At 49.2% G+C, this 7520-nt stretch overlaps 2 non-coding genes across 2 annotated transcripts; one reads left to right on the top strand and one right to left on the bottom strand.

Annotated features, from left to right (window-relative positions):
* Nucleotides 1-440: 440 nt before the first annotated feature.
* Nucleotides 441-514, top strand: TRNAT-CGU. Its single transcript has one exon. It is a non-coding gene; the product is annotated as a tRNA-Thr (tRNA).
* Nucleotides 515-2640: 2126 nt separating this feature from the next.
* On the bottom strand, nt 2641-2713 carry TRNAV-AAC. The gene has a single exon. It is a non-coding gene; the product is annotated as a tRNA-Val (tRNA).
* Between the last annotated feature and the right edge of the window lie 4807 nt (nt 2714-7520).

The following is a 7520-nucleotide window of genomic DNA, read 5'->3' as shown; positions in this document are numbered from 1 at the left end:
AGCCATTAGACAGATGTGGAGACAGGAAAAATGTCCCCCAATTGAACTGGCATCTGTGGATGCTGAAGCCACAACACAGAGCGCTAAACACTATATGAGAACGGCTGGTGTCAGAAGAGTCTCTACCAAAGCCTTTCCCACAGCAGGGGCCTCTCTGTGGTAGTGTGATGGCTGGTAGTGTGATGGCTGCAGGCAGTGGAGAACTCCATTTTGGCATCTCTTTGTCGGTGAACATCTGTAGTGGCTGTTTAAAGGTCTCTGGATAGTGATCTTTGGGAAGAGCTGGCTGAAGTGACTTCCTAGTAACCAGGAGATCCTGGCTTGGCCTGCCAGTTCTTCCTTGCAAGTCTTGAGGGAAATGGGGAACGTCTGTAGTTTGGAATTTGCAGGTGCTGTCCTGGACCATCAAATGGAACAGTTGCAAGTATTTTCTTGAGGCAGGCACCATGGCTTAGCTGGCTAAAGTACCTGTCTCGTAAACAGGAGATCCTGGGTTCAGCTCCCAGTGGTGCTTTGTTGTGTGGCTTTTGTCTCCTCTGCTCACATTTTCCTGTGTCTTTCCAGGAAACAGAAGAGACCTCCCTTGGTATCCAAGTAATTGCTTGCTAAGGAAAAGGTTTCTTTGGAGAGAAACATTGGAAAGAATCAAATCACAAGCCTGGAGTTGATGAAAAGGCTGCTATGACTGGCATTAGCATGGTGGTTGCTTCAACTGCAATTGCTGCAACACGAGAGCCTGCGCCACACGTCCTTGTGATTCGCTGAGGATGTCTGCACAGAGATGTCATGTCATCTTCCTTTTGATTGTCACTGATGAAAAAATGGAGCAGCTGGGAGAAAAGTCCCAGAGGCACCTGCCAGGTAAGGTGGAGGTTAGAGATGCAGCACCCAGTAGTGCCTTGCCAAATGTGTCCACTCCTCCCACCTTTTGGTCAATTTTTGAGGAAACAGAGAGGACTGCCTCTGCCTTGCAATGCAAATGCTTCCAAAAGAAACCGGTCGTTTTTTCTGACAGGTGTTGGAAGGAGGCACCTAAGAAACGTGGAGACAAGGAAAAGGTCACCGTAACTCAACTTGCATCCATGGCTCTTGAGGCCACAACGCAGAGCACTAAGCACTGTACGACCACAGCTGGGGACAGAAGGGTCTTTTCCAAAGGCATTTTTCACTTGCAGGGTCCTCTCTGTGCGCAGAATTCCTGATAGTTTGATGTCTGCAGGCCCTGGAGATCACTATTTTGCCATCTCTCTCACTGTTCCAGTGAACATCTGCTGTGGTTGCTGAAAGTCTGTGATGGGATCTATGGGATGCAACCTGAACAGTGGGACCCCTGAGCCCTGTGTCCCACTGCCTGGGCTCCCTCTCACACGGTGATGCTGTGAGGAGCTGTGAATCTGGCAGATATTGCACTTACACAGACATCCACAGGTAGGGGCACATCCAACTGAGTTACATGAATGCTTCTCCCAGCCACTCATAACACTAATGACAGAGAGCCTCCCGCCAATTCCCCCCAGCTCTGCAGCCTCGCGCCCCTGGATCATACCATCTTGCCTTAATCAGAAGCCTGATCAGTGTGAGTTTATTACGCAGGGTCCACCCCTCCCTCACTGTGAATAGTACATGAACCAGCCTTGTAATGGAGCTGCGAATTCCCAAGAACTTCAAGCAAAATACACTAGTTTAAGTACAGCATAAAACAGATTTATTAACTACAGAAAGATGGAGTTTTAAGGATTATAAGTGGTAGGCATAAAAGATCAAAGTAAGCTACCATGGAAATTAAAGATAAATTCACAATCTAAACTTGACCCCTTATTACACTAGGCCGAAATTAGGTTATGCACACAGGAAGGCTTAATGCTCGAGCTGCAGCACATGCTGAGCAGGCTCTAGGCCGGGCTCCCCATGGCAGGAGAGAAGAAGACGACTCGGCCCCTGGAGGGGCAGGCTGGGGCTTCCTGGATCCCATTGGCTCACAGCCAGCGCCCTGCCCCCACTCCCAAGTCATTAATGGCTCCCCCAGGTCAGCCAGAATGGAGCAGCGGTTTTCACTGCACCAAGTCCACTTATGGCTTACAGGCAACTCCCAGACCCACCATCTTGGCCAGAAAGGAACCCACTCAGCCTCGCCATTGCTGCTTTTCCTTCCCCCCAGAACCCCGCTTCTCCTGGGCTGCAAGGAGCCATCCCTGGGAAGCCAAGAGGCAGGCACAGGATTCTGCCTCCCAGCAGCCAACCGCACCTCCCTCGGCTTTGCAGAACGAATGGTGATGCTCTACTCACCCCATTTAGCCGCAATGATGTGCTTACTTTCTGCCCTGCCTTTCTCAGCTTGACTTTCCTCTTTCCCCCCATTCCTGCCTCACTTCCTCCTTTGGCAAGTCACGCAGAGGAGGCCAGCAGGAAGAGCCGGCCTCCACCAGCCAACCTCCAACAGCAGAGGCGGCCAAGCCACAAGCCTCCAAAAGGTGACACGCCGCACTCCTCTAGGTTCTCCAGCCTGACGCCAAGGTGCTTTCTCCACTGCTGTCAGCACCCTCTGTCATGCAGGGGTTGGAGTTATCCCACGGACAGGCCAATAGGAGAAGGAGGAGGCCTTCCTGAACAGCAAGGGGATCTGGGAAAAGGAAGCCAGCATGTTTCTGCCTGGTTTTGAACCAGGGACCTTTTGCACGTTAGGCAAACGTGATAACCACTACACTACAGAAACTCCATCTGCTTAGCTGTTGCTCACCCTGGCACAGACCGATGGACAAACCTGGAGAAAGTGGTGACAGCCCTTCAATAGGTCAGCTGGCAGAGCAGAGGACTGGAGCCGGGGCTCAGGAAGTCGTCCTTACGTCGCCCTTGTGACTCTAGCTTGAAGGGGAGCTTCTTTTTCTTCCCCTTGCTGACAAAGATCAAGAGAAGAATGAAAGGTCAGGTGGGCCAACTCGGTGCAGAAGCCCATGCTGCCTTTTCCTGCTGCATAGCCTGAAATGAGGGACTCATGGCAGTTAAAGGAACTGCTACACTTTCAGAAAACATCCCACCCGTGCACACAGGGGGATAGAAGAGCCTGTTAGTCTAGCACGCTCCCAAATGAACTACTTCAGCAGCTGCTCGGTTTCTTTTTGGCCTCCTGCTTTTCTGTCTGCAATGTTGTTGTCAGCTGTGGCACAGAAAAAGGACGTCATTGCGAGCGGCCCATGAAGACAAGATTCACTTTTGCCTTCCTTGCTCGGCTTTACTTGCTTCCTCGCCCTATTCCTGCCTTAGTTCCTGGGTTACCTGAAGGCGACGGGGGGCCAGCAGTACCAGGAGGAAGCTGGGCAGCTTGACCCTGGTGGCAAAAGTCCTGCCGCCACTTGCCACCCCACTCTCTTCTCCCAGCTTAACATATTGGCCACCAGGGACTTGGGGCCCAGCAGCGCAATGGAAGGCAGTGGACAGACCCACCCTCACCTTGAAGCTCCGGCTCATTAAACCACATCTTCAGTCGCTGATAGCCAATGAGAGATTGACATCGCTTGCTATTTTAGCACTTGGAAATGCCATTGGTCAGTCACTGGATCTCTGTAATGCTGTTACAGAACAAATGAACAGAGAATCTCAGTGTGACATTCTATACCTTTGGGGGAGCGGCTGTAACCCCCATAATCCTCATTTTCATATCATCATGATCTTACATATAGAGCATGACTTGTAAGGTATCAGGGAAAGGATATGATCGGCTGAAAGTCACTTCTCTACCCTTCCACTCGGGGGGGGGGGAGGGCAAAACCAAAGCCTGAGGGATTCAGCCCTGGGTGGGGGGGCCTCACACTTTTGGCTTCAGCCCCAGGACCCAACAAGTCTAATGCCAGCCCTGGTGACCCCATTAAAACAGGGTCACGACCCACTTTGCAGTCCTGACCCAGTTTGAGAACCACTGCTCCATGCTGAGGGGGGAGAGTTTTCCTGTTGGTGTAGTCAATCCACTTCCCCAGGAGGTGGCAGCTCTGTCATGGGGAGAAGCTATATCGGTGGGGGTGCAAGCTGTGGTGTTTACCACATTTAAGAAGTTTAATCAAACCCCATTTTTAAAACCACCTGTGGTCTGGGAAATGGCAAAGGAGCTCGATGAAGCAGGGTCTGTCCTTCAAAGTCCTGGAGATCACGATTCCATACTCCTGTTGTAATGGGGGTATAGCTCAGTAGTAGAGTGTTTGATTGCAGATCAAATGGTCCTTTGTTCAAACCCAGGTGACCTCTAAGAAAAAAATTTTCATTTCTATTCTCCATTATGTTCAGGAGCTCCACCATACGAGGATGCTTGAAATGAATGTGAACACTCAACATTTCGCTGTCCAAATGCATAAAAACCTAGCAAACCTGTCCATCAGCTGAAATCAGTTCCAATCCTCTAAGTGTCTAGTTTGTGTTTTCATCAATTAAAGAAAACGTATCATTCCCTGAAGCAGAGCACAAGTTTGAAATACAGGCAGCATAGAGCCAATATTCATAATATCAACTACAAAAAAATGATACACATCTAGAGATAGCATCATTATAATCAGCACCTCTCCATAGACCCCTTACACGACCACTTCTCTGTAATATTGGCTGCAAATATAGAACAGTGGTCGCAATGGTGATCTATACAGTTACAGATTATGTCAATAATGTCACAGGAGGTGACACAGCATCACTGAGACTGACACTGGAATACTGCCTCCAGTTTTGGTGTCCTCATTTGAAAAAGATGTTGAGAAATTGGAACTGGGGCAGCAAAGAGCCACCTAATGATCTGAGGACTGGAAAAAATACCTTCTAGTGAGCTATTGAAAGAGCTCAACCTGATTAGCTTATCAAAAGATTGAAAGATGACGTCATTGAAGTGCCTTAATGGAAAGAAAAGATTGGGTATTTAAGGGCTCTTTAATCTAGCAAAGAAGACCCCCTGGCTGGAAGGTGAAGAGAGACAAATTCATATTACAACTAAGGCACAAAAATTCAACAGCGAGGATGATTCACCACAAGAACAAGCTACCAAGGAAAGTGGTGGATTCTCCATCTCTTGATGTCATGTAATGAAGACAAGATGCCTTTCTGGAATGTGTTTGCCTCAAAAGTAGCTATTGTGTCATACAGGAGGCCTGTGATATGCAGGGGGTCAGATTAGATGCTCTAATGGTCTCTTCTGACCATAAAGTCGACTAATTTCTGAAAAACTGAGTGTAGCATTGGCAGCAGTGTCTGATGTTTCCCTGTCTAGCCGGCTTGCTGCCTAGAACGAACGCTCCTTGAGTGGGGTGATCCACAGGGAGTAGCTCAAACCTCCAAAGTGCCCGGGCAGGGGCAGGACATTGGCACAGCAAGGGAGGGGTATGGCAGTGACATCAGAAAGGCCTTTTGCAAGACCTCAGCCTATTGGTCAGAGGTGGTGGGGAGGTGGTGACCTCACAGAGAGATGCTGACATCAGCCAGGCAGGACCGGGGCGAGGGGCCAGGGAAACCTCAGAGACCCCTGTGGCTTTGCTTCAGCAAGTCTCCTTCTCCAGGTCTCTCTTTGAGGAGTGAGAGAGTATTCGGGTTCATGGACGTGAGCGCCAGGAGGAACCTTTTTCGAGTTTCCTCCTTCCCTTTTAGTGATTTTACTAGAAAACAGCCGTCCCTGTTTAGAAGGTAAGAGCCTCCTGGAGGTTTGAAACCTGTTCAGTCTGTTCTATTGGGGTGACAGTTGAATTCTAGGCATGGAAGACACGAGCTTAAGGAGGCAGAACTTTATTCTGCACCTGGGATTTTCTCCCTTAGAATCACTGGGGCCACTAGGGTTTGTTCTTTTTGCTTCCCCTCTTCCTCCCTCCCTCCTCTTTTTCTCTTGCTTCCTTTGTCCTTTTACCTGTTCCCCTCCCAACACCAGGAGGGGTGGGTGGGTGTGTGGGTGTGTGTGTGTTGCGGGGGAGTGCTCTGCAGCTTCCACTGTGGGAGCTCCACCCAAAAATGTGGGGCTGAAATAGTGCTTGGGCAGTGATCCCATCAGTGACCTGGGCCATCCTTTGGGCTTGCTGGTGAGAACCCTCAGCCTCCCGCCCTCAGTCTCTACCCTGATTGGCTGAGGAGGGGATTTATTGACAGGGACGAGACTCAGGTCCTTGTTGGTCTCTTTTAAGAACAAGTAAATAAAGTCAGAACCAGTTCTATGTTTGATGAATTTTGCTGCTTCTCTGCATTAATGGTCTCTGAGCAGTTCACGCTTCTCTCTAACATTGCAATTCTCCTCAGATACTTGCTGAATAATTACTGTCACTGTTCTTGGTCTGGAGCTCATCTGAGAGCACTTTATTCAGGTCATTCAGTGTCTGAAATTCAATATCCGATGGTAAGTTTGAAAATCAGGGCTCTTGGGTCCTATTCCCAACTCTGCCACTGGCTGGGTATGTGACCTAAGACAAGTCAATTCTCCTTTCTCAGCCTTAGCTTCTCCCTCTTTCGAGTATGGATAATAACGAGCCGCTCCTACCTACCTCACAGTGCGTGGAGGCAGGGTCGGCTCTATGTTTTTTGCTGCCCCAAGCAAAAAAAATTTTGGCTGCCCCCATCCCAGCCCTGGGGTCCCCCGCCACATGCTCCTGCCGACCGAGCCCTGGGCTTCCCCCCACCCGCAGCCCCCTGCCACCCCAGCCCTGGGCTCTCCCCCCCGCCCCCATACCCCGTGCCAACAATATAGGTTTGTTCTCCCCAGTCCGCCCAGGCTGAGCTGCTCCCGTTTATACTCCGTCTCCAGTCGGAGCATGCCCAGAGAGGGTGAGGGGGTGTGGCCATGTCAGGGTGGATGCACCTCATCACAGACAGCATTTCCCAAATGTTGGGATTAGCTAGGAGATCTCTTCAGGAGTAACCTTCTGTAGGGACTGGGTCACAAATACCTTGGGAACCAAATACCTGGGCGTTTTCCTAGTTCTGAATCACTTGCTGTGGAATTCTATCCCTGGATCATCTGAGACAATATTGACTTAAACAACTGAACTACCCTGTGACCATGTGCACTTACTTCGGTCAGTTGCACCCATTTGGGGTCTGCTGCTGTTCACCTTTTCAGAGTGGAGATTTAAACATACGACTGTTTCTTTGATAATATGTCCAACAGCTTGGAGTATTCTCTCCTGTTGACTGAACTGCATTTGAATTTTCTCCATGTCATCATGCAGGAATAGGGGGAAAAACAAACCTGAAGTAAAAAAATGGTAATTTGTCTGAAATTTCCCAAAAAATCTGAGCTACATTCTGTCAAACAAAACTAACATGCAGTAATATGACCAAGGAGCCTTCATAAAAGATAGAAAACCCATATCACAGAGAGGTAGAAGACACTTTCATTTTAATTTAAAAGTGAAATTCCAGACTAGGTTACATCTGATGTCTCAGAATCAGGATGAGAGATTCTCCCATGATCCACTGAAACCTGCTTCTCCCAGCGCTTTCTCATGCATCTGACGAAGTGGGTATTCACCCACGAAAGCTCATGCTCCAAAAGTCTGATAGTCTATAAGGTG

Source organism: Mauremys mutica, unplaced genomic scaffold, assembly GCF_020497125.1.
Source record: "Mauremys mutica isolate MM-2020 ecotype Southern unplaced genomic scaffold, ASM2049712v1 000455F_np12_subseq_333106:372992_obj, whole genome shotgun sequence".
NCBI lineage: Eukaryota > Metazoa > Chordata > Testudines > Geoemydidae > Mauremys > Mauremys mutica.
Note: the sequence above shows the minus strand (reverse complement) of the source record. Positions and strands in the feature narration are given on the sequence as shown.